At 38.6% G+C, this 27,800-nt stretch overlaps 1 pseudogene; it reads left to right on the forward strand.

The window, feature by feature from the left end:
* Nucleotides 1-27,738, forward strand: LOC123853235 (AP-3 complex subunit sigma-1-like; annotated as a pseudogene).
* The last annotated feature ends 62 nt before the right edge of the window (nt 27,739-27,800 follow it).

Raw genomic sequence — 27,800 nt, forward strand, 5'->3', positions numbered from 1 at the left:
ATGGGCTACCACAAGGATCCAAAGGACAGAGTATTAGCTGAAGCAAATGTAATAGCAGTGTTAGAGCTTACAGAAAATATTCGGGGGCAGGTAGCAGTCACCAGAAATTTACTTTTCATTCTTAGGGAGTGCAAACTGTCTTATCAGGCAACCAACATCAAAGTCTTAGAGAGGTCAGGAAGTTGAGTGTTTCAAGCCTCATTTAAGTCTGTGACAATTATAGGAAGAGAGAGAGGTGTACTGAAAATAGGCCAGGACACTTAGCCCCAGACACAAATGACTATGTAGTTATCTCAACCGGTTAAAAAATAATTACCATCCGGGGAAAAGACAGTCATGGAAAGACTTCGTGTACCTAGTGGATGCAGCCAATTTTTGCAGAGAGGGCAGGATGAAGAGGAAGCTTGAGAAGGGGTCTCAATTAAGCATCAGTATTCACTCTGCTAAGGGCTCCCTGCACAGACCTAGGGTCTGATTATCCTCTCTCCTGAGAGGGAATCTTGCCAGGCCCTCCCTCAGCAGCTCATCCTCTGCTATGCTGCCTCAGACAGCTCTGAACTCAGTTACAGCCAGATGCCACAAGAGCCGCAAGATTAAGAGACAACGGAGATCTCTGACTGATACCACCGAAATGCAACCTAGGCTCGATTGCCTGACTGGTCACTTTCAATTGATTCCCCCAAATTTTTGCTGGAAAAAGATGCTCGACTACACAGCTTCCAATCCCTCTGGTTGCCAACTAAAGGAGTTCCTGTGCTTGTCCCAACACACTAAGGAAATGGTGACAAGATGAGGAGTCTGATGGGCACGATAGAGACAGGTTCTGAGAATCAGAACCTTTGTGACTCCCTTTTCAACCCAAATTCTGGAGCTGATGTGGCTGCTTCTGCCACCATTGCTCATAGCTCCAGTTAGTTTATGTTTCTCTTCATATGCACATGGACTACTGTATGGAGAAATCCCCTTTCCCTCTGTTCAGTTTAGATAGGCCAGGGGATTTCAAAAGAAATCTTTTCTACGAAATGAATAAAATAACCCTAAAAGAATAAAACACCCACAAAAGCAGAGAAGGAAGTAAGTTCTATAGAACACCAGTCCCAATCATACTGCCCATCAGAATAACCAGGAGAACTTAAATACATATTCCTGAACCACCACACCCAACCTAGAAATTAAATTTTCAAGGGGCAAGACCTATGAATCAGTATTTTTATTAAAATACTCAGATGTTTATTCATCAGCCAACACTATCTTTGGACCAAGCTTGGGAACCCCTGCTCTAATTTCCTGATCTTATCCAACTTAGTCTAGCCAAATCATCACTGATACAATTTTGTTTTATGGCAGCTGGAAGCATCCATACCCTCATCACAAAGAGATGCACAAAATTATAGAGAAGTTATTACAAGTCAAGGCCCTTTCTGGGTAAATAATAAAACATATCCTATCCCAAAACACATGTACTGATATTCTGATCATTACTGATGTAAAACGATAATAGAATCTTAACCCTGGGAGGATTTTACGGACCAAAATTTTATGTGGTGAAGAAATTCATCATAGAGAATTTCTGATTCTTGGGCTTCTGGCCTCAGCATGACTACTTCAGCTATTCGTAAGCTTGCAATTTTAAAGGTTATCTTTATCCACTTATGAAGAGCTCAAACTGATAAAATAGTTTGTAATAGTGAGTCCATGTACCTCTTTTAATTTTTTTCAAATTGGCCCTGTTTCTGCCCTCTACAGTAACCCAGAACAAGCTGATCCCTCTATGATGACTTCTCAAATATTTGAAGACCACAGGTATGTTTTAATTTATCTTCTTTAATCATCCCCCCTCCCATAACCTTTTATATGAGCTACTATCAAGCCATCCCTTACTCATTCTGAGTAACTTTGGTCTGCATACCCAATTTCACATGTGTTTTGAGCTTTAGGGATCATCTGCAATATTAACTATTTAATTTATGTGTGTTAGGACAGTCTAGCCTACAGAAACCACACAACCCTAAAATCTCAGTGACTTAATACAATAATGTCTATATCTTGCTCACATTTATCCAACATGGCTAGCAAGGAGCTCTACTCTGCACAGTCATTCAGGGATCCAACCTAGACCATGTAAAATCTCAGGCCTCCACAATCACTGTGGTAGTATACAAGAGAACTAGAGAGTCTCACACCACCTCATAAACATATTGTTCACAGTCCATTGGCTGAAAACTGTTGCATGGCCAGTTAATAGCAAGTGGTCTGAGTGATGTGGAGTAAACATGTAGGAGTAAGTGAATATATAATGTTGGTGATCCTCATTTTTTATTTGAAGTATAATAAGCATATCTTCTACATAAATTTATAAGACATTGATAAAAATTTAGAGCAGGACAAGTCATGGATAAAATAAGAGTGCACTACTCCAGAGGCTCCTTTACCTTGACTTAGCATCTTTTGGCTGAAGATGTTCTGTGTTGATAATATACAAAGAAATCAAGCCTAGGCCCAGGAGAAAATAATCCAGAACTTGCAGATTTCCCTTTCTCCACCTTATCCTCCCTAAATTCAGAGTCCATACAAAGTCATATCACAAAGAGAAATTCATATGGCCTCCTGGGGGGAAGCAACCATGCATGGATGCCAAAACTAACCAAACATACATTTACTAGCCCTGTTGAGCAGAAAACACTGAGTATTTTTGAAATCAGAGGTGTGATGGCCATCTAGTCACTGCTGCCCACAGACCACTGGGATGACTCCACTCTCCAGGCAGAATTGTTAACCATTAACTATTACATGAACCATTATCATGGTCACCATCAATTCTATGAGATCCTGAACAGATCTTAGTTCATGTACTATTGCTCCTAGAAGTGACAGCTAGAAGAAACCTTAGAGATGAAATGGCTGAACTCCTTAATTCCAAACCCCAATACATGTACACATGCATATGCATACACATGCAAACAGTTCATCCATATAAGGCCTGGGGAACAGGAATTACATAGTTAGTTAATGGCACAATAGGGCAAGCATCCAAGTCTCCTCGACTTTGTCTCCATCTTCCTTGTTCTTCCCAGGTAAGGGTGGTGATCATACCATGTAATTGTAAGTCAGAGTAATGTCACACTCTAACTTCAGTCATGCTGCTTTGCTGTCTAGAAACCTTCCCCTACACCTTTCTCTGTAAGGTGAGAGTCCACTCACCCCTCAAGATTAACTGCTATCTGGCCAATATCATTTATTCATTTTATTATCCCTATATCCCTTAGCACATAAGGACTTGAAACTGTATGAAATCAAAGGGAAAAAGTTCTGCAAGAGTCTGAGTAGACAGATCTATTAGTTTTCGACCACAGCTCACAAGCTAATTCTTCAGGGCTATTTTCACTGCCAATTTGATCGGCATTGTGAACCACAGGGAATGTCTCCAATACTCTCAGGACTGGACAGTGCAACAGCAGTGGTCTCGTCAATTCCTCTTCTGCCAACAAGGAGACACACATCCTGAGGATACCCAAGATCTAATAAGTGCATCTCACTAAGGAAATTTTACTGATTACAATGGCTTCTGAAGTGCTATTACCATAAAACATTCTAGAAAGTAGACTGTAAACACTCTAAATTCTTTCTAATGTTAAGTATTTGGAGGTTACATTTATACTGCCCCTATTCTCAACCAGAAATTCCTAGAAAGTGAGTTTTTCTACAAATATCCTTTGGTCAGTTTTCATTTAAAGAACTCAACTATAAGTATCAATAGGAACTACTACCAGACTGTGTTCAACTATTAATCATGTTCATATTATGTACTCTCTGAACCAAATCAGACATATTCCCTTATAAGGTAAAATTTATAAAAATAACTTAATCCCTCTTCATAGCACCCCATAGTACTCCCACAATTAGTAAAGTATGAGTGATAGTTTCACCAAACTGGTCTTCCAGCCATCTTATCACTTCCAAAATAAGGAGATTTAGACTTACTATATTAGCTACCCAGGTATCCCTATGCTTTTTATTGTTTTTAATTTTTTATTTAAATTCAATATAGAGGTACCTGGGTGGCTCAGTCAGTTAAGCGTCCAACTCTTGATTTTGATCTCAGGGTCCTGGGATCAAGCCCCACATCAGGCTCCGTGCTCAGCCAGAGCCTGCTTCTCTCACTCCCTTCTTCTCTCCATCTGCCCCTACCCCTGCTCATGCATTCTCGCTCTCTCAAATAGATAAATATCTCCTTAAAATAAATAAATTCAATTTAGTTAACATATAGTGTATTATCAGTTTCAGGGATAGAAGTTAGTGATTGATCAGTCTTATATAATACCCAGTGCTCATTACATCAGGCACCCTCCTTAATGCCCATTACCCACTTACTCCATTCCTCTACCTACCTCCCCTCCAGCAACCCTCAGATTGTTTCCTATAGTTAAAAGTCTCTTTTGGTTTGCCTCCTCTGTTTTTATTTTTCCTTCTCTTCCTATATATTCATCTGTTTTGTTTCTTAAATTCCACATAGGAGTGAAATCATATGGTATTTGTCTTTCTCTGACTTATTTCACTTAGAATACCCTCCAGTTCCATTCACATCTTTTTGATAGCTGAGTAATATTCTATTGTGTGTGTGTATACACACACACATACACACACATACACCACATCTTCTTTATTGATTCATCTGTCGATGGACATCTGGGCTCTTTCCATAGTTTGGCTATTGTGGACATTGCTGCTATAAACACTTGGTTGTTTATCTGCCCCTTCAGATCACTACATTTGTATCTCTGGGGTCAATACCCAGTAGTGCAATTGCTGGGTTGTAGGGTAGCTCTATTTTTAACTTTTTGAAGATCTTCCATACTGTTTTCCAGAGTGGCTGCACCAGTTTGCATTCCCACCAACAATGTAGCAGGGTTCCCCTTCCTCCGCATTCTATCCAACACCTCTTATTTCCTGTCTTGTTAATTTTAGCCATTCTGACCAGTATGAAGTGGTATCTCATTGTGGGTTGGCTTTGTATTTCCCTGACAACAAGTGATGTTGGGCATCTTTTCATGTATCTGTTAGCCATTTGTATGTCTTCTTTGGAGAAATATCTGTTCATGTCTTTATGTTATTTTTTAAAAGGCAGAAATGTATACTCAAGACTATTTTAAGAGGAAGAGTCTGTGTGTGTCCACTCTTTTTGCCATCTGAGTTTATAGTATTTATGACATGTATAAATACCAATGGTTTTAATTTGTATTTACCTATCTTATTGTTTTCTATTGTATACATTTAAGACACAAGAGAGATCAAAATTTCTAAGCATAAAAATTTCTAAGCATAAAAAATTTATATCAGAATTTTAAGGGATAATTAATGTTTTATTAATTAAAAACTAATTAGTTTTATTAATTTTCTGGCATCTAGGTTATAGAAAATTACTAAGACTTCTGTGATCAGATTTTTTTGTTGTTTTTTTTAAAGATTTTATTTATTTATTTGAGAGAGACTGAGAGAGAGAGAGCATGAGAGGGGGGAGGGTCGGGAGGGTCAGAGGGAGAAGCAGACTCCCTGCCGAGCAGGGAGCCCGATGCAGGACTCGATCCAGGGACTCCAGGATCATGACCTGAGCCAAAGGCAGTCGCTTAACCAACTGAGCCACCCAGGCGCCCCCGCGATCAGATATTTTTAAACAAATTTACAGCAGTGGAAACATTTAGGGAGTGGGGCATGACATTCAGAGACACACCTTTCCAAATACAGTTTACCTTACTTCCACTAACTAGTTTATGACTCAAAACAGAGAAATCAAGGAAATGGATGATGGCAATAAAAATTAAACTGTTATAGTCTCTATACTTTCTAGAGGTTTCAAAAGCCAGGAACTGTTAACTGGTTTCCATGCTCTTTTCTTGACGGGCTTAAAATCTACTAGGCAAGGGAAGATACATTCAAAAATCTGTGTAAATGGAGAAGTACACAGAAAGGAAATGAGGGCATCAAGCACTTAGGCATTTTAGGGAGCAGTTAGCACTTCAATGTGGGTGGGCCACAGGGTGAAGAGGAGAACAGGGGAAGAGATGAAAGTGGAGACTCTGACAAGGATTCATCAGCTGTCATATGAAAGCAACTGGACTTCATCTTAAAAATAAGAAACCCACTGAAGAGTTTTAAGGGGTAGAGGAGATAATATGATGAATTAATATTGTTGATTTTAGTTTTTTTTTTTTTAAGATTTTATTTATTTATTTGAGAGAGAGAGAGAGCACATGAGAGGGGGGAGGGTCAGAGGGAGAAGCAGACTCCGAGCCGAGCAGGGAGCCTGATGCGGGACTCAATCCAGGGACTCCAGGATCATGACCTGAGCCGAAGGCAGTCGCTTAACCAACTGAGCCACCCAGGCACCCGATTTTAGTTTTTAAAAGCTAAATCTTGCGTATGGAATTTTAAATTGCTAAACCACATGTACAATATACCAATGTTATAAACAAACCTATAGGTGTTTGTATGTGGTTTATATGCATAGAAAAAAGGAACATGTTCAAAACAGCCTCAGTAGTTACCACCATGGAATGATTTTGGGGTGATGAGGGGGGACTTTTAACTTTATAAATATATTATTTGAATTTTCCCAACAAGCATCTACTTACTTTTTAAATTAAAAAGAAAGCTCAATCTGGCAGCAGTGTTGATGTGCAAGACCAGAACTGAAGAAACCAGTTAAGAAGCTGTTGCAATTTAATTGTCCAAATGATAGACAATGAGAGTCTAAACAGAATCAGTAGCATCAGAGAGAGGAGGAGGTGGATTTTAACTATATTAAGGATGTAGACTAAGGAACGTGGTGATGTTGGCTCTGGAATGAATAAGAGGAGGTTAAAATATATATCTGTCTACTCAGACTCTTGCAGAACTTTTTCCCTTTGATGGAAGAAATAACCTGGCCTACCTCTCCTCCCAGTCTCCTACCTCCATTCTCCTGACTCCTACTGGCTAAGCCCAATCAGCAGGAAGGCAGAGGTCAAGGGAGTTCTGGATGATGCAAGTTCACAGAAACCAGCCTCCAGGGACACAGAGGTAAGAAGAGGAATATTAAGAATGAATCTGCAAAAGAATAGTTATCACCACATGGATTCCTGTTCAAGGATGTCCTCTGGGGAGTCTACAATGACCTGGAGGAGGAAGAACAAAACAACACACATGAAATGATTATGAAGAAGCTGTCCTGGACTTGGGATCATTGAGACATGGGTTCCAACCCCTACTCTGCCACTTACTGGCTCTGTGACTGGACAATTGATAATATTTCTCTAAGCCTTCAACTGTAAAATGAAGATAAAAATACTGAGTGTAGAGGATTATCATGACAATTAGACATTTTATGTAAATGTTTAACCCAATGCTTGTTGCAACCTAAGCTTCGTGAATGTTAAGAGGAAAAGGGGATGACGACGATGACTATGAATGGCAATGGTTGTTCATTCAGATCCTAATAAGGATTAGTATGAGCTAGAATAGACTGGCGTTTTCAGGTACAGCTTGAATGATAGGCAAGATACAAGGAAGTGCGTGGGGAATACAAGCATTTTTTACTGAGGACATAGAGTTCTGAACAGCCTAGTGTGTGGATGCCTATAAGAGAATTGATAGATTTGGGGGCTTACTTACTCTCATGCCATCTCTGAGAGCCAGCAGCCCAGGAAAGAGACACATCCTGTATGTCTGTCACCACAATCTCCTCCTGTATGCTGACCTTATGGCCATCGGCTCTCACTTCTCTGCTAAGAAATTATTTTTGAACGCTTGAGTATGCTTTTCCCTTGAAGAGCTGAATACAATTCTGCAACTGTATTGCAGAATTCCTAATGTTAAAAGAACAAATCTCGGGAATACACATTGTCCTGACTCAAATCAGAGCAGAGAATGTAGCTCGAAGAAACTGAACCAAGACCTAATTTTCACAAAGTCTTCCTTGACAAAAAAAACAAACAAACAAAAAAACGGCTTCTAGTACTCTCCAAATGCCTTTGATTTCCAACAGCAAAATTCTAATGTACTCTTTATATTCTCATTCTCTTAATATCTGCCTCATTTTATGTCCTAGTTGTTACAAGTATGCTGGTGTTAACACCCCTAACACACTGTGAGGTCATTAAAAGATCATTTCCCTCTTATCTATTGCAACTGTGGTTCCCAAGTACAAACTTGTACCAGAATCACCTGGGATACTTGTTAAAATACAGACTCAAAGACAAGGTGCTTTAATTCTGCCAGTCTAGGATGAGACCCAGAGACCTTTTTTTTTTTTTTTTTAAGTTTTCCAAAGAATTCATATATGCTTTCATTTTGAGGAACATCCAATACTCAGCTATTAGGACATTATCTTCAATACCTATGCCCAGTGACTAGTAAAGAAAATAGGAAAAGGAAGTGGCTCAATTAGAAGAATCTTCTTTTATCCCATGCTAAGACATTTTATTCTGAAGACAGAAATGTGGAAAATGTTTAGAAAGGAAAGGGACATAGTAAAGTACATGTTTTACATAAACCATTCTAAAGAAAATTCCTGAGGCTGAGCAGTAATTTTGGCAGTGAATTGGTTTGAATTGGGGGCAGCTGAAGTGGCAAGAAGGGAAAAGATGTGAACATTTCAGTAAAAATAAACAGGAATCGGGATGCCTGGGTGGCTCAGTTGGTTAGGCGTCTGCCTTTGGCTCAAGTCATGATCCTGGGGTCCTGGGATCGAGTCCCGCCATCGGGCTCCCTGCTCAGTGGGGAGCCTGCTTCTCCCTCTGCCTGCCGGTCCCCCCCTCTTGTGCTCTCTCTCTGACAAAAATCTTTAAAAAAAAAAAAAAAAACAACAGGGATTAATGATCAAGTAGATGTGGGGAGGAAAGGCAGATGGAAGTGACAAATAACCACTGTGTTTCTGACTTGAGCATATAGGTAGAAAGAGATCAGAGTGGAATTACAGAAAGTGTAACAGACTTAAGAGTTGGGGAAATTGTAGGAAGGTTGTTAGCCAAATGATCAAGTTGACTTTCAGGATCCAATATCATGCCCACATAATTCTATATCATGATACACTAACCTCAGAAGAGCCATCCAGGTCCCAGATTTAAATGCAGGAATCATTGGTATACAGGTGTTAGATGAAGCCATGTATGTATCACAGTAATCCAGGGAGTATATGTTGATTGAAAGAAGGTGTACTAAGGAAGGAACACATCTGTGAAATAGGTTGAAGATAAAGGGCAACCAAAAGGAGATTAGGAAAAGTAATCAGATAGTTTAAAGAAAAACCAATGCAAAGAAAAAGCTGTAAAATCATAGGTAAGGAGCTACCCATCACAGGAGTTATTCATGCAGAAGACACATGTCATAATTGGATAGTGGTTGCATTAGGCACAGGGCTGAGTCCAGTGCAGGGGGAATAATATCAATACAGAGATATCAGAGAGGGAAAAAAAAAAATCAAACGGATCTATTTTTCACCATTTACTATTTAAATGATCTTGGAGGAATTAAATGATATCTTGAAGCCTCTTTTTTTAATTTTATGCTCTAAGTATCTATTTCATAGAACTGTTGTAAAGATGAAAATAATATTAAAGGGATTCTTCAAATGTCCACTCCCTTTCCTACTTTAAACTCATATATAAAAATTCAAGCAAGTCTGACAAAATGTCTTTCATTAGGTATATGTCCAAGCCTTCCCATTTTACAAGTCCCTAAACACCACACAACTTTCAATTCTGTTGTCATTTCCTCTCTATATAAATAATGGGTATATTTTTGGATGTTGCAGAACAGGTTATTGTGTTGGGAGAGGATCAGACAGTATTTCCAAATCTAACATTAATACTGCATTCTAGAAGATAGGAAGGAACTGAAATTAAGCTTCTCCCCAGCAGTTTGTGAAAGCCATTCTTTTTATCCTCTTGAAATTTGGGACCATTGCCCATCTTTTTTCTGGCATCTATCCTATTCTCTTGATTTCTGAAAGATTATCAGCAGGTTATATACAAACCATCATAATTTTTACAGCAGAAAATATCTTTTCCTCCTAGGTAAAACAACAAGCTTTAATTTTCTTTTCCCTAAATGCCAAGAAAAGAAAGAAGCCATTTAATTATTTGTCTTTTAAAACATGTTTTTCATTGCATTTACAAAGGTTTACAAGGAATACATCTAGTGCTTAATTGCTTGTAGCTAGGGAATACAATTATTCTTCTGGAGTCTACCAAATATTTATTGTGATTGCCTCTGCCTAGGTTTCAGGCTCATACCACAAAGATTGAAACTAATTGAGCCCAAACCCCAAAGCTATTAAATGATGGCAGATTTGTGTTGAAAAACAGGGGTAATGTCAAGCCTTTGACACGGGGCGGGGGGGGGGGAGGGGGAGTGGTGTTAATGTATTTTGTTGTGCTGCTAGAAAAAACTGATTGACAGAATTCATTCTTTGCCACATAATTATGTACTTCTTTGTTGACCCATCTGGTCCCCTTAACAGTGTGCTAATACCATCATAAAACAATCAGATTAAATTGGTCTTCTGGTGATCAGTGGTTAATATGGTTTCATACAAATTATTCTTAGACTGTGAAGCCTTTCCTATTAAAATTATAAACAGAGTACCACATATTGACAGGGCTTTTCCCAATATTTGGGTGTGTGGACTAGAAATCATAAAGTCTTTCAGCATCTTTTGACAGCTTTTCTTACAGAGTACTATTTAAGCTCAAAGGCTCCTGGTTACCCCCTGCTTATACCTAACATTCCTTACAGATATAAAATTATCCATCCTCAGCTATCTTTTACTCGCAACTCATCCCTACTTAAAACCACAGCAGCTCATATTATTAGAATAAAAATCTTCCTAAGAGTAAATAAATTAAGGAATGCTAACAGAAGTACATAGCAATAGTTGTTAAAAAGGGAAAGGTATAACGAAATAAAAACAAAAACAAAACAACAACAAAAACCCCAGCAATTTCAGAGTTCCAGAAGTCAGAAAAAGGGCCCTGAGTTGCAAAAGAGGCAGCACTTACTCATAGGAACTTCAGCTATTCTATCTCCTAGATAGCTCCTGATTTCCATCCTCAATACCCTAAGTCAGAATCTCATCTTCCATCTTACCCTGAGCCAGTCCATACTGACTCCTCCTAAAGCAGAGAATTATCTTGTCACTCTCCTACCTCAGCTTCTTTGAGGACTTCCCATTACTTACAATAAAGTTCCAATTTCCAAGAAAGCTATTCAAGCTTTCCATATTCTTCTCCCTATGTGTGACTTATCTATTAGTGTAGCCCTCATACACTCAAAACTCTGGCCACCCGAACACACTCCTGGTCCTAGAGAATGACAGGCTGTTTCATGTCTCTGCCTCCTCACCATGAAATTTTTTGTCTCTAATTCTCTACCCCACAGTTTGTTGCTGTTAAATCTATTCAATAACCATACCAAGTGGAGTTAATCATATGCATACTCTATGACCCAATCATTTCATTCTCAGATACATACTCAAGAAATATGTGTATATCTGCACATCAAAAAGCATGTACAAGAAATACTCTTAGCATCATTATTTGTAAGAACCAAATCCAAGTGGAAACAAGCTTACATCAACATTCAGGTACATAAGTGCAGTAAATACATCAAATGGAATACCACAGAACAATGAAAATTAATGAAAAGCTACAATACGCAACACTTAGAAACAAAATGTTAGAACAAGAGAGCCCAACATGGAAGAATACATACTGTGTAATTATACTTTTATATAAAGTTCAGGTATGGATGAAACTAGTCTGTGGTGTTAAATGTCAGGATAATTGTTACTCTCAAGAAGGAAGGAGGGACAGTAACTGGAAGGACGCATGATGACTTTAAGATTCTCAAAATGTTTTACTTCTACTTCAAAACAACTCATCTACCTGCACACTTAAGGTTTGTACATGTTTCTGTATGTGTGTTATACAGAGTGAAGTTTTTTTTCAATTCCTATTTTTCAAAGTCAAGATCAATTACTATCTTTTCCTTAAAGTCTCAGCTGATCACTCTCATTCAGAATTAGTTTTTCTCTGAGTTCCCTACGGACCTAATTTTTCTCTCTCAAGGCATTTAATTAACATACCTTGAATTTCAGGCATGATGATTACATATGACATGGGTTAGGTAATTGAAAAGAAGACCCTTTTTTAAAAAAGCAAAGAAATAGAGAAAATTGGGAAGATGTGATGACTAAATCTGGGTTTTGGTGGACCCCTCCACCTAACAATAGTCAACAATTATCCTGACCAGGTCCTTCTGCTGAAGTCAAAAATTCCTCCTCCTCACATGTGTCCTTTACCCAGCTATGCAATGGTGGTTTTTTTTTTTTTCTTGGGGAAACAGGATACAATATGTTGTAGGTTTCCAAATATCGGAAAGCAAGGAACAAAGCAGCACCTGGCAAATGAAGCATGTCACCCTGACCCAATGTTGTGCTTCACATATTTACAGGGACATGGTTCATGAAAACCAGCTAAGCCATCTCCCAGAGCTCAGCAGTGACATTCAGTACCCTCAGTTCAAGTTTTCCAGGGGCATGAATTGAAGCTGTCAGCTTCATCTATACTTAGCAAACTTAGACTGCAGAAACTCTTTCTATTGCTCATACCCTCACAATCAGCCATACTTTTGCAGGAAAATCCATTTCAGTGCCTTTTGTAATCCCAGGTGGCTAAGATGTCAGCTTCCCAGGGGCATTTGTAAGTTGCCTTGAAGCCAGTTAGTCCTGACCCTCTTTCTCAGACAAAACAATCCTCCTGAGACTGAGTTTTTCTATAAAGTCACAGAGCTGTCCTAGATGGCTGCATCACTTAACTCTCTGTGCTCAGGCTTGTCTTCCCCTCTATCTGTATCCCCTGCCCAACACACATGTATTATGAGCTTACTAAGGACAAACTGTGTCATTCCCCACAGCACTTTGCCCATTGTAAATATTTGTTTCTTGACCAACTGGATGAAATATGGAAGAGTGTGGAAATCATTTTCATTCCCCTGGCTCAGTTTTTCAAAGTATATGGAATGGACCATTATTCATCTGAGCCAGAAAGATGCTCTCAGCTTTTAAATGCCCAACTGCAATTTTTTTTTCCTTACTCAATTCCTACTTTAAATGAAGGAAGGAAGAAAAGGAAGGAAGGGGACTTTCAAAGTTGCATTTAGACATGCTCCCCAAAGCCTGGAAGCATGTGTTGAGCAGTGGAAATATGACCTTCACAGTATTTAATCAACACAGGAGAAATGTTCAGACTTTCAACAATACTGTCTGGTCTGCCCCTTGCTCCCTACTTATGAGGCACAAAGTCCTCACTGACAATTACTGCCTACTTCTTTTTAACAAATGTAAAAGCTATTTTGATGTTTCTTCTTCTTTTGACTATTTTCCCTCAGGAACACCATAGTTTGGATTCCTACTGTTTAGGCTAGTTGTTTTGTTGCATATGTTTTTTGTTTTGGTCATTTCAATCTACTCTTTTGATAGAGCTCCTAGTTGAAATGTTTAAGTTTCTAAGCCACTAAATCTTATTCATTTATTCAATGGAGGTTTGGCTATCCCAATCCTTCTTTATTGTTGTTGAGGCAGGTGTGTATGCCTGTTATTTCTAAACAGACATGGATCTGGTCTTCCCTTAGGCAGGAAAAACACCGGGATTTTGTGCTTAGGCTAGCACTCTAACCAACTTTCCAAACCCCAATTTTCAAAGGCTCAATGCTACAAATGTTTATATTTCATGTATATGCCATCCCCCAGGGCCTGGGAGACCACTCCATCCCATCAGTGGAAGGGGAAAGAGAACAGAGAAGGCATGATGACTTCATTCAAAACTAAAGCAGGCCCAGAAATTATAGGCATCTTCCTGTCCACATCCCCTTAGCAATGGTCTGGGAAATGTAGTCCCAAGAGGAGTCCCTGCCTCCTCACAAAAACTCCAAGTTATGAGAGGGTGAGCAAGAAATTTTGGTGGACAGTTAGCCAACTCCACCATGGTGCCCACAAGGTTCTCCCTTGACTCTTTACGGATTCATAACATCCTCCTCTCCCAACTTTATTCATCATCTAACGAAACACTTTTTGCAAATTATTATATGTTAAGCACAGTACCAGGCCTTGGGAATATAAAGATGTGGTCCTTGTCCTCAAGGATCCCAGTTTTGGTCCTAAATCTAGAAATTGAATTGGCAAAGCAATATATCTGAACATCCATGGAAGACATATCAATTATTAAATGAATATCTAATTACAAGTGATTAAACTTTTTAAGAGGAGAAATGCTGGGTAGTATGGAAGGAAAACGGAAGGATCTTAGTTTGGAGGGGAGATTGAGGAAGCAATTCTTCAAAGAAGGACCAATCTTTTATTTGACTGGTCTTCAACATTTTGTTCACATTTCCTCAAAAATAATTTTGAATTACTAGGCACCCACTCCCATTTTTAAGTTGACGCCTGAAATTTTCCATTGTAAGTTGGCATGAAAAAGCTTTAATAGAAATACTTCTCTTTTTTGCCACAAATCCACATTTATTCAACTTCTACCTTAGAATTTTAGGTGTCTTATGCTTGAAAGCTTTTTAAATTTCTCATTCTATAATACATCTCTGCAAAAATATTTACCTAAAGTCAAATTCAATTTTTGAAGTATTTTCTTTAAGACTTTAGTTGTTAATAGCGGTTTGTTTTCTGGATCGCGATACTATTAGCATATAATCGATAAAGGTGGAGAAGAGAACAGCAGGTGCCAAGGGTCAGACTGTGGGAAATGTTCTACTTCAAAAGGGAAGCAAGGAGAAAATTTTGGGGGATTTGATTTGGGGGCATTTACACAATCCTTTGTATTTATCAAAATTCATAGAACTCAGTAACAAAAAATCAATTTTAAAAATAAGTGTATACAAATTTAAAAAGAGAAGTAACACTGATGTTTGACATTTTTTTCTTTGTAGCTACTCTCTTTTTCCCTTCTGAAACTCCAAAGTTTTCATTTTAGCCAGGTGTAAATTTTTCTCTAAAGAGATCTTTCCCTCGACATTACCTGTATTTTACTCAACTCACTGCTACCATCTTATTTAGATTCTGCAAATTTTGAAAGGCATTATACTTTTGATCCTGCCCAGTTGAGAAGTTCACTTTCCTCCTACTTGATAGGCTAGCATTTGAAAAGAGACTAAATAGTATGAGTGGCAAAGTATCATGCCATAAAGAGAAAAAAAATACCCAAATATGCATAGACATTATCTTTATTGAATACTTTTCAGCAAGTTACTCTTTTAAATCCTAGGCATTAGGATTAAGACTCCAGATATTTTCTCCCAAGGCGTTGATATGTCTATTTGACCTCTATTGCACAATTTTTTTTTCCTTTTTCCTTTATATACTTCAGGTCTCAGAAGTTTTATAAACATATAAGGACTCTGACTTGTGCAGAGATGTGAACAAATACTGCAGTAAGATAACCTAATATTGTACAACAGCCTGATGGGTCAAATGTCTCACCACCAGAGAGCTGATGCCAGCATCCACATCAGTCAGCTGTCACCCCATAACCAAAATACTATCCAGAAGATGGCAGCGTAGGAGTATCCTGAACTTATCTCCTCCCACAGACACACCAAATCTATAGCTACATATGGATCATTTTCCTTTGAAAAAGATCTGAAAACTACATCAACTGCTTCTCCACAACAAAAAACAAAAAGACCACATTGAGACGAGTAGGAGAGACAGAGATGGTCTCACCAAAAGTCCCAACCCAGTGGGGCAACACACAATAGGGAGAAATCTCTGGTATTTCTCCTGGAAGAGCAAGGTGTTTGTACCCCATATCAAGCACCCCAACCCCTGGGATCTGGACGACAAAGATGAGCCCCTACAACACCTAGCTTAGAAAACCAACAGGGCTGATGTCCAGAGGTCCCAAAGTGCTCAAGGAAACTGAAATTCCCTTTCTGAAGGGCTTGCATACAGTATCACCCCAGAGGAAAACAGCAGTTTGAAAAGCACCTAGGCTGTATGTAAAAGAAATGCATTTGCTAATCTAGAAGCATCTACTGGAAGAATGGGTTATGGTTGAAATTATCCCCAGAGAGGGAAGCACTGGTGGGTGCCAATTTTGCTGCTAACATAGGTAAGCTAGCTTAGACATGGCATTTCCTGCCACCTTGCTAAAACAGGATGGGGCAGGCATTCACACCACTATCCTGCTGCCTTGCTGAAGTCAGAGAACATGTATGGTTCCAGTACTCTCCTGCTTCCTGGCTGGGGCAGGCAAGTATGAACCATCACAGCATTCTCTTGCTCCCTAAAGTCAACAAATATGGGAAGTCGTAACATCCCCTACTCCCTGGCCAGGGCTGGTGAGTGGAAGCAATCATGGCATTTGTCTACCCCCAACCTAAAGCTGGTGCATGCACAGAGGTAAGGTACTCTTTCACTGCATTCCTGAAGCTCACAGAAGGACACCATCAAGACATTTTCCCACTTCCTTTCTGAAGCCAGTGAGTGAGCCTTGCCCTTCTACCCCCACCTTGCAAAAGGCAAGCACAATTCACACAGGGGATATTCTTGATTGTCTGGCTCTGGTGGCCAAGCGGATGGGCATTCCTGAGCTGCACCAGAAAGTAACAATGGGAAAGACTGTTCTTGGCAGGCCATCATACCCAGGGCACTACACAGACAGTAGACTGAAACACAACCCCAGTCTTCCTATGAAAAGGCCTATTTACTTAGCCTAGAACTTCAGCCTGAGACAGGCTTCAGGTTTCCTACACATCTAGAAGCTAAGGAAGTGCTCCCAGGGAAGATAATCAGGGAGAAACAATCTTTGCATATCCTTTTGGCCTTGCTACAATTTGATGAGAGATGAGACTTCACAGAAAGGAGTTTCTATGCTTATTTCTACACTTCCCCAATTTTTTTTTTTTTTTTTACAACTGTTGCCCAGGATACATCTCCAGATATCCTGATCTAGAGGCCAGCAGTGTTTACAACTGTGGCCCCATAGGATGGTATATTTATTTGCATACTTTAAAAGCTGCTGCTTGAGAGTTTGGCTTCCAATCAGCCTGAAACTCGAGGCTAAGATTCCTCCCCTTGGAATGATCACTTCATATAGGTCTCAGCACACCCTCAACAATAAAGATATATCAAAAATAAAGCAAGAAGTTTAGACAATCACGAAGGTTTTGAGAGACAACCAAGAGCTAGAGCAGGGTAAATGAGAAGCTTCATCATCCACATGAGGCCACTCCTTCCACACAGGGGTAGCTGCCTCACCTTATACACAGAAACAAAAAGAGAGTCAAGTAAAATGAGAAGAGAGAAATATGTTCCAAATGAAAGAACAAAACAAAACCTCAGACAGACCTTAATGATACAAAGATAAGTAATTTGCCTGATAAAGAATTCCAAAGCAATGGTCATAAAGATGTTCACTGATCTTGGGAGAAGAAAGAACACATTGAGAACTTCAACAAAGAGAGAAAATGCAAGAAAGTACTAAAGAGACATCACAGAACTGAAGAATACAATAACTGAACCGAAAATACACTAGAAGGGTTCAAAAGAAGACTGGATGAAGCAGAAAAATCAGTGAGTTGGAAGACAAAGCAAGAGAACTCACACAGAGCAGCAGAAAGGAAAAACCATTTTTTTAAGAACAAAGGTAACTTAAGGGATCTACGGGACATCAAGCAGAATATTTGCATTATAAATCCCAGAAGGAGAAAAGAAAGGAGCAGAAAACTTGTTTAAAGAAATAATGGCTGAAAACTTCCCTAACCTAGGAAGGAAACAGATATCCAGATTCAGGAAGCCCAGAGAGTTCCAAAATTGATGAACCCAAAGAGAACCACACCAACACACATTATAATTAAAATGTCCAAAGTTAAAGACAATTGTAAAAGCAGGAGAAAAAGAAATTATTATATACAAGGGAAACCCCATAAGACTATCAATAGATTACTCAGCAGAAACTTTGCAGTCTAGAAGAGAGTGGCAGGACATATTCAAAGTGCTGAAAGGAAAAAACTTGCAACCAAAAATACTCTACCTAGCAAGGTTATCATTCAGAATTGAAGGAGAGATGGAGTTTTCCAGATAAGCAAAAGCTAAAGTTTATCACTACTAAACTGGCTTTACAACAAATGTTATGGGACTTCTTTAAGCTGGAAAGAAATGGAACTAATTAATAACAAGAAACCATACAAAAGTAAAACATTGCAAAAGATAAACATAGTAAAGGCAGTGGATTAGTCATTTATAAAGCTACTATTAAGATTAACTAAAACCACAATAATTAGTTAAGGGATACATAAAATGAAAAGATGTAAAATGTGACATTGAAAACATAAAACATGGGGGAAGAGAGTAAAAGTGTAGTTTTGGAATGTGTTCAAATTTAAATTTCTATCAACTTAAAATACACGGTTATAATATACATAGGATAATATATGAACTTCACACAGTAACCACAAAGCAAAAAATTAAATACACAAGAGAAAATGAGAAAAGAATCAAGTTACATAACACTAAAAAAAGTCATCAAACTACAAGGGAGGAGAGAAAGAAAAAGAAAGGAACAGAGGAGGTATAAAAACAGCCAGAAAGCAATTAACAAAATGTGAATAAGTACATATCTGTCAATAATTACTTTAAATGTAAATAGATTTATTCTCCAATCAAAACAATAAAGTGGCCGAATGGATAAAAAGACACATATATATAATACCTACAAGAGACTTAATTTAGAAGGACATATTCAGACTAAAAACAAAGGGATGGAAAAAAGATATTCCTTGAAAATGGAAACACAAAGAAAGCTAGTGTGGCTATACACATATTGGACAATATAGACTTTAAAACAAAGACTCAAAAAGAAAAAAGACAAAGAGGGGCACTACATAATGATAAAAGGGTCAATGTAGCAAGAAGCTATAATGTTTACAAATATACACTCTTCCCACATAGGAGCACCAAAACGTATAAAACAAATATTAACAGACCTAAGAGAGAAACTGACAGCAATACAGTAATAGCAGGGGAATTTAACACCCCACTTGCATTCAATGGATAGATCGTCCAGACAGAAAACCAATAAGGAAACACCTTAAAGAAACAAATAAAAAAAAAGAATGAAGCCCAAAGAGTAATAAAGATCAGAGTGAAAATAGAGACTAAAAAAACAACAGAAAAGATCATTGAAGTTAAGAGGCTGGTTCTTTGAATGAACAAACGAAACTGTCAAACCTTTAGCTAGACTCACCAAAGGAAAAAAGGTCTCAAAAGAAAAAAATGAAAGAGGAGTCACAACTATGACAGAAATCCAAAAAATAAGAGACTACTATGAACAATGATATGCCAACAAGTTGGACAACTTAGAAGAAATGAATAAATTCCTAGAAACTTACAATCTTCCGAGACTGAATCATAAAGAAATAGAAAAGCTGAAGAAACCAATTATTAGTAAGGAGATTGAATTAGTAATCAACAATCTCCAAACAGAAGTCTAGGACCAGACAGCTTCACTGGTGAATTCTACCAAACATTCAAAGAGGATTTAAAACCTATCCTTCTCAAACTTCTCCAAAAAATTGAAAAGTAGGGAAGGCTTCTAAATTTATTTTATGAGGCAAGCATTACCCTGACACCAAAACTGGACAAGGATGTATCTAATAACACAGATGCAAAAATCCTCAACAAAATATTAACAAACTAATTTCAGCAATATATTACAAGGATCATGCATCATGATCAAGGGGATTCATTCCAGGGATGCAAGAATGGTTCAAGAGCTGTATATCAAGCAGCATGATACCCACAGTAACAAAATGAAAGATGAAAATCACATCACCATTTCAGTAGATGCAAAAAAAAAAAAAGGTATGACAAAATTCAACATCCTTTTATGATGGAAACTCTCTTAGAGGAGACGTACCACAACATAACAAAGGCCATATGTGACAAACCCACAGCTAATATCAACCTCAATGGTAAAAAACTGAAAGCCTTTCCTCTAAGATCGGGAACAAAAACAAGGACGCCCACTCTCACCCTTTTAATTCAACATAGTATTGGAAATCCTAGCCATAGGAATTAGACAAGAAATAGAAGGCACACAAATTGGAAAGGAAGAAGTAAAACTGTTAGCTATTTGTAGGTGATAGGACAGAATACATAGAAAACCCTAAACACTCCACCAAAAAAAAAAAAAAAAACTGTTAGGACTAATAAATGAAATCAGTAAAGTTGTAGGATACAAAATTAATACACTACAGGTGGGGAAGGATTGCTGGCAAGATCCCCAGGGAAGGCTCACACACCGGCCCCCAAGCAGTCAGCCTAGCTCATCCGGGATAAGGACGATACTCATCTTCAACAACCACGGAAAGCTGTGGCTCGGCAAGCTCGACCAGCCCTACTGGGAAGATATATAACAACAAAACATCGGCGAGATGTTCCATTTGCTATCTAAGGGATGAAAACATTGGTAATTTCCTACAAGGAGTATTGTTAATTGGACAATCTGACAACAAACTGGTTTACAAACATTATACATTATATTTTGGCTTGTGTGTGGATTCTTCAGAAAATGAACTTGGCATTTTGGATCTAGTTCAAGTATTTGTGGAAACATTAGACCAGTGTTTTGAATATGTCTCTGAACTGGACTTAATTTTCCATGTAGACAAGGTTCACTATATTCTTTTTCTTTAAAGATTTATTTGAGAGAGAGAATGTGAGCAGGGGGAGGGGCAGGGGGGGAGAGAGAATCCTCAGCAGACTCCCCATTGAGTACAGAGCCCCACAAGGGGCTCGATTCCAGGACCCTGAGATCATGATGGAGCTGAAACCAAGAGTCTGACGCTTAACCAACTGAGCCACCCAGGTACCCCAAGGGTCACAATACTCTTCCAGAAATGGTGATGGAGACCAACTTGGATGCGATTGTTACACAAACTGATGCACAAAATAAACTGGAGAAATCCGAGGCTGGCTTAGAGGGAGCTCCAGCCCATGCTCTATCACCTGTAGAGAATATGAATCTTCCTGAGATCCCAAGAAATATTAACATTGGTGACATCAGTATAAAAGTGCCAAAGCGGGCGCCTGGGTGGCTCAGTTGGTTAAAAGTGCCAAAGCTGCCCTCTTTTAAATAAAAAATTAAAAAGGCCACTCCCAGGTAAAATCCCAAGGGAAATGTCATATAAGTTTACCACGTAGTTGTTTACCAAAAATAGAGGCAGAGAGTCTTAACTTCTGCTCTTCGATTTAAGTCAGGGTACTACACAGACGTTGTGTAAAATCAATACAGAAGTTCAATGTTGCTTTTCTTGCTCAGTGATTTTGAAGAAATTGAGTAGTTCCAGTGTGATACTTCTTTTCTAAACTGCATTCCTATGCCCACCTAAGCCATGCCTCTTTGGCTACTACAGTATTTCAAAAGTGTTTGAGATATTTCCCTAAATTATGTATAATCCAAAATGTTGGTGTTTTGTATGGATCGTAAGTGCAGCATTCCACAATTCTGCTGTGTGTCACAATTGTTATTTAAAGAACCAAGAATGTATTGCATGAAAACATTATGACTTTTTCTCTTAGTTTAAATAAACTCCAAGGTAACTGGACTTCTAAAGCACCTTTTTGTTTGCCTGGTATCTACTTTAGCAATAATTTTTATGACCCTCTGAGTCAACAAAGGAAAGTATATTTTATTACTGTTAAAAAATTAATACACAGGGCGCCTGGGTGACTCAGTCAGTTGAACATCTGACTCTTGATCTCAGCTCAAGTCTTATTCTCAGGGTCATAAGTGCAAGCTCCACATTGGGTTCCACACTGGGCATGGAACTTACCTAATAATAATGATAATAATAAAAATCTGTTGCATTTTCATATACTAATAAACTATCAGAAAGAGAAATAGAGAAAACAATCCCATTTACAATTGCATCAAAAGAATAAAATACCTAGGAATAAATTTAACCCAAGAAAGATCTGTACATTGAAAACTTTAAGATACTGATAAAAGAAACTGAAGCTACAAATAGATACTTTAACAATATTATTTAATCCATGAGCATGGAATATCTATACTATTCAAAGTAATCAAAAGACCCAATGCAATCCCTATCAAAATTCCAGTAGCATTTTTCAGAAAAATAATTCTAAAATTTGTATAAAATCACAAAATACCCAGGACAGCCAAAACAATCATAAGAGCAGAGCAAGAGGTATCGTGCTGATTTCAAACTAAACTACAAAGCTATAGTAATCAAAACAGCTGGTATTGGCACAAAAGCAGAACACAGATGCGTGCAACAGAATAGAGAGCCCAGCAATAGACCCATGCATATATGGTCAATTAATTTATGACAAGGAAGCCAAGAATATACAAGAGAGAGAGGACGTCTCTTCAATAAATGGTGTTAGGAAAATTGCACTGCTATGTGTAAAAGAATGAGACTGGATTCCTATAACTCATGATTAAAGGCTTGAATGTATGACCTGAAACCATTAAACTCCTTGAAGAAAACATAAGCTGTAAGCTCTTTGAGCTTAGTGGTTTTTCTTGGATCTGTCTCTAAAGGCAAGGAAAACAAGCAAAAATAAACAAGTGGGACTATATCAGGCTAAAAAAAACTTCTCCACAGCAAAGGAAACCATCAAAAACAACAAAAAAGGCAACCACCTGGATGGGAGACAGTATCTGTAAATCATAAACCTATTAATATCCAAAATATATTTAAAAATTCACATAACCCAACAAAACAAAAAAAACTGATTAAAAAATGGATCTGAATAGACATTGTTTTTCCAAAGATGACATACAGATAACCAAAAGGCACATGAAATAATGCTGAACATTACACTAATCATCAGGGAAATACAAATCCAAGCCACAATAAGATATCACCTTACACCTGTCAGAATGGCGATTATTAAAAAAACAAAAATAATAAATGTTGGTGAGGATGTGGAGGAAAGGGAAACTCGTGTGCTGTTGGTGGGAATGTAAATGGATGCAGCCACTATGGAAAACAATATGGAGATTCCTCAAAAAATAAATAGAAACACCAGAGGATCCAGCAATTCCACTACTGGGTACCTATTTGAAAAAAACGAAAACAGTAATTTAAAAAGATATATGCACCCTCACATTCAACTGCTACTTTATTTACAATAGCCAAGATATGGAAACAACCCAAATGTCCATTATTGGATGAAAGGATAAAAATGTAATGTATATATACACAGTGGAATACCACTCAGCCATAAAAAAGAATGAAATCCTACCATTTGTGACACCGTGGGTAGACCTTTAAGGTATCATGCTAAGTGGAATCAAGTCAGAGAAAGACAAATGCCACATGATTTCACAAGTATGTGGAATCTAAAAAATAAAACAAACCAAAGCAAAACCCAGATTTATAAATACATAGACCTGATCGTGGCCAGAAGAGAGGGGAGTTGGGGAGTGCAAAATGAGTGCAAGGGATCAAGAAGTACAAACCTCCAGTTACAAAATAAGTCATGGAGATGCAATGTACAGCATGAGGAATGTAGTTAAGAATATTGTATCAACTTTGGATGATGACTAGTGATAACCAGACATTGTGGTGATCATTTTGCATCATATATAAATGTGAAATCACTATGTTGTACACCTGAAGCTAACACTGTATGTCAGTTATACCATATATACAATTACTTGTTGTATGTCAATAACAAGGCAGGACACTCTGCAGTACAATGAAAAAGTTTTTAAATTAAATCATTGTTTTTCTGTAAAAAAAAAAATTATCCAACTGATGTGTAAACATTCACTGCCTATTTCTCTTAGTGCAACACTTTCAACTGTAGAATGCCAGTGTGGTGGCCGGTGCTCAGGTCTAGCACACTTTACTGCAGGGTTATACAGAAGAACAAGAGCTAATTGTCTGGGATTCCATTTACTGGAGTTCTAGTTCTCAGCTCTGCAGATCTTAACAGGAGGAATTAGCTACCAACTATATGAAGTGATTTTATAGGGTCAGTAGAGCATCTACTGACTACCAAAGAAGTCCCATTTACTACTTGATACCAGCAAGTCAAAAATTTTACAGCTTAATTCCTTCATCTTAATTTTATCCCTCTCAAATTTGTGGCACTTGTTTTGAGATTTAGGTCATTCTTGGCAGCAGGGTCATAGCCAGGAAAGGCATTGCCCAAGAGGGTAAGGTGCCCAGTTCTCAGGTAGTATAGACATAATTACAAACCTAAATAGGAAGAACATGACTTGCAAATAAACTTGGCATATTCTTTGGTTTATTGTTGACTCAGCTTAAGGTACTGCCAAAACCTAATTAAGGAGAGATTAAGTATTCTTTGAGCAGGTGTTATAACTTTAGTCCACTCTAATGGACTGCTCTATATTAAACCTTCAAGGAGTGCTTTCTCTGATCAACAATATGCTTAATGATAGCCAATTATTTTCTTTCTCCCCCCTCTACTCTTCTCAGCAAGTTTCTATGTACCATTGTTTTCTACATAAATGACTCCACAAAAAAAAGTCCAAGATTTTACTTCTCCTTAGAAACTTGAAAAACTAAACAGTGAGCATCCCTTTTCTGCATTCTTCCTCTCATACCAAGAGCAGCTATGTATTCTGTCCTTCAGCTTGTCTTTTAGAGCTTCATCAGTCTTGGCTGCATTACTAATATGAACTTTAGAAATACAGTGTAATATTGGTTTGTCAACTGCTGCCTTCTAGATACATTGCATTCAACTATAAACCCCCAAATCTTTATTTCTATAGGTTTATACGCTTTGCTGAACATAATATAAACTCAGCATTAAATCACGTTGAGGTTAAATTTGGTGTCAATGAAAGTAATTTACACAAACAAGATTCTTAACATATTAGTATTATATTGTGGGTAGCAAGGCATGCTAAGCCTTGATATATGTAGGGTAGGTGTGGGGACAAGGAGCTGGAAATAGAACCAGTGGTAGGGAAGAGCACTGGCTCGGTTTAAAGTGGCCTTCCCCCTAGGAATAGAAGGTAATTGATAGCATACTCCAAAAGGGTGGTGGGAGTTCCAAGCATCCCTAATGTTAATAAGGATCCCATCTGCTGGACACCAGGAGTCACCAGGCAAAGGCAATGCACAAAGTCAGGTGGGTGAAAGCCTCAGAGTTTGGGTGGTCCATTTAATTTGAAACAAGACCCCTTTCAGTGGCTGGAACTCAGGAAAACAGTATCCAGCTGCCAAATTACAGGGAATGTCAAGTGCTAGGCATGTTGACAAGATCCTAGTCAGTTGGGCTGGAGTTCAAGGAAAGCCTCCAAATCCAGCAGGGGAACTGAATTATGAAGCAGAAATAGAGATGAAACCCGTCAGAGAGACTGTCCCACACGGTTTCACACAGCAGGCTAAGACTAGATGGACGGACAGCTGCTCACTGCAGGGAAGCCAAGCTTATGAGCATAAGACTAATTTCAGAGTTAGGTGAGGTCGTTTCAGATATCACTCTGACTTAATCAAGATTGGCAAAGGAATCTGGTAGAATGGAGCCTAGGGGCTGAAGGCAAGGACCGTGCAGATGAATGGGGATATAGAAAACAGAAGTAGACCCTTAATCAGTAAGTGCTGGATTTTGTCTTAGCTGTAAAATTTAACTCTTGTTTCTCAACAGAGTCACTTGGGATTCTGAATTAACCAGTTTTCTGTCTATCCAATTAATTGTGAACCTGCCAGTTACTCTTACTCCATCCCTAGTGGACTTGAACTAAATAAAAGACTCATAACAGTTACTCAAATATTCTGTGTTTTCACCAGTGTGTAAAGAAAATGAGTGGGAAAACCTGGATCCAAAGCCCCTTTGTGAGAGGTGAGAATGACGAAATGGCAATATTTGACAACTGATGTGGTGATGTTTAAGGGGAATATCCCTCTATTCCCAAATCCATCTTCTCAACTGCCAGAATCTGCAATTTCACCATCAGGAGTTAGCTCCTTTGGAGTTCTTATCCTGGGATCTTATCCCATAGGCAATCACTGAAATATGGATTAATTTGCATGTGACTGTATTATCAGAGCTTTTCCTCCCAATATCAGGAATCTGGCAATAAGAGAGAACTAGGAATTTGGGGTCTTAAGGAAGCAGTGTTGAAAGAAAACAAAAGATGTAGACAAGTAATGAGAAATGTGTCAGAGTTCACCTGGAAAACAAACTTACTCCCATAAGTAATAATTAAGAAAAGGGGGGAAAAGGACAAAGAGAGGCCAAGGGCCTGAAAACCAACCTTAGCTGCTCCATAATGTTCCTAGCGACTCTGAAAGCAGGTATCACACCTGAGGGTTTGGTGAGAAATTTTAAAGGATGTTAAAAAGGCTGTGATATACACTTAGACTCCTATTGATCTGGGCTTATGGAACAACTCAAATAACACCCTCAAAATAACAAAGTGAGGGGCACCTGGAGGGCTCAGTCAGTTGAGGGCCCCACTCTTGATTTCAGCTCAGGTCATGATCTCAGGGTCCTGAGATCCAGCCCCACATGGGTCTCCACAATCTGCGAGGAGTCTGTTTGAGATCCTCTCTTTCTTCCTCTGCCCCTCCCCCTGCTCTTGTGCCCTCTAAAATAAATCTTAAAAAATAAACAAAGTGACATTTCAAAAGGTATAATTTGTACTCGTTCCCCACTCCAAATATATATATTTTTTTCAAAGCCTTTCCTGCTTCTGCACTCTGGCCTAGGGCCAACCCTCATCTTTCAGTGTCAGAAATATAGCCCCTGCTTCCTGACTGGCCGTCCTCTTCCCTCTGGTTCTGCTGTTGAGCTGAAATATGCACATCTCATTGTGTCAGTCCTCTGACCCAATTGTGTAGAGAACAATCTTTTTTTTTTTAATTTTATTTATTTGAGAGAGAGAGCGAGCGAGCATGGGGGAGGGGAGCAGAGAGAGAAGGAGAAGCAGACTTCCCGCTGAGCAGGGAGCCCGACTGAGGACTCGATCCCAGCACCCCAAGATCATGACCTGAGCTAAAGGCAGACACTTAACTGACTGAGCCACCCAGGCACCCCTAAAGTTGGAGTGTCTTAAACATATTTCATGAGGACTCTCTCCTCTGGTGCTTCTGACCCCTCTGACTTCTTCTCTCATCATTAAGGGCCTCATACTTTAGCCTGTAACACCAGCAAACTGTTTGTAGCTTCCTGCACACATCATGCCAAGTCTTGTACTCTCGAATCTACTGGAGCAACTAAACTCATAGAAATTAAGTATCACAATATCCTGAAAATGGACAAAAGACATGAAGAAGCAGGGGCCAACTTCCAGGCTCAAGTTGACATATCCATTTCCCTTCTTGCTTAGAGATGGTCAGTTTCACTGTAAAGACTAAAAAATGCAGAGGCCATAAATGTCTTGGCATTATCAAGTATTTATGGAACACCCACAGAATACCAAGTTAAACATGCAAGATAATCACTCATTTATGAATTATATGAATTCAATTATATGTTTATAATTTGACATCTTTGAGTATCCTTAAACACTAAACAAAATAAAAAACTACAAAAATGATTTCTGGATTAATAAGATGAATCTTCGTTAATACTCCAAAAGGCTCATTCAGTACAAGGAATTGCAGAGCGCTATCTCCCAAGAAGAACCCCGAAGTGGTGATGTTCGACTCCTAAGTCTGACCTTCACATTTTCAGAGTGATTTAAGTGACCAGAGTGAATCCATATCAGGTCTGGACTCATTTACCAAGCTCCTAAGACTGA

The sequence above is a fragment of the Mirounga angustirostris genome, unplaced genomic scaffold, assembly GCF_029215605.1.
Source record: "Mirounga angustirostris isolate CCGP_5_RB_7025 unplaced genomic scaffold, mMirAng1.0.hap1 SCAF_14, whole genome shotgun sequence".
Lineage (NCBI taxonomy): Eukaryota > Metazoa > Chordata > Mammalia > Carnivora > Phocidae > Mirounga > Mirounga angustirostris.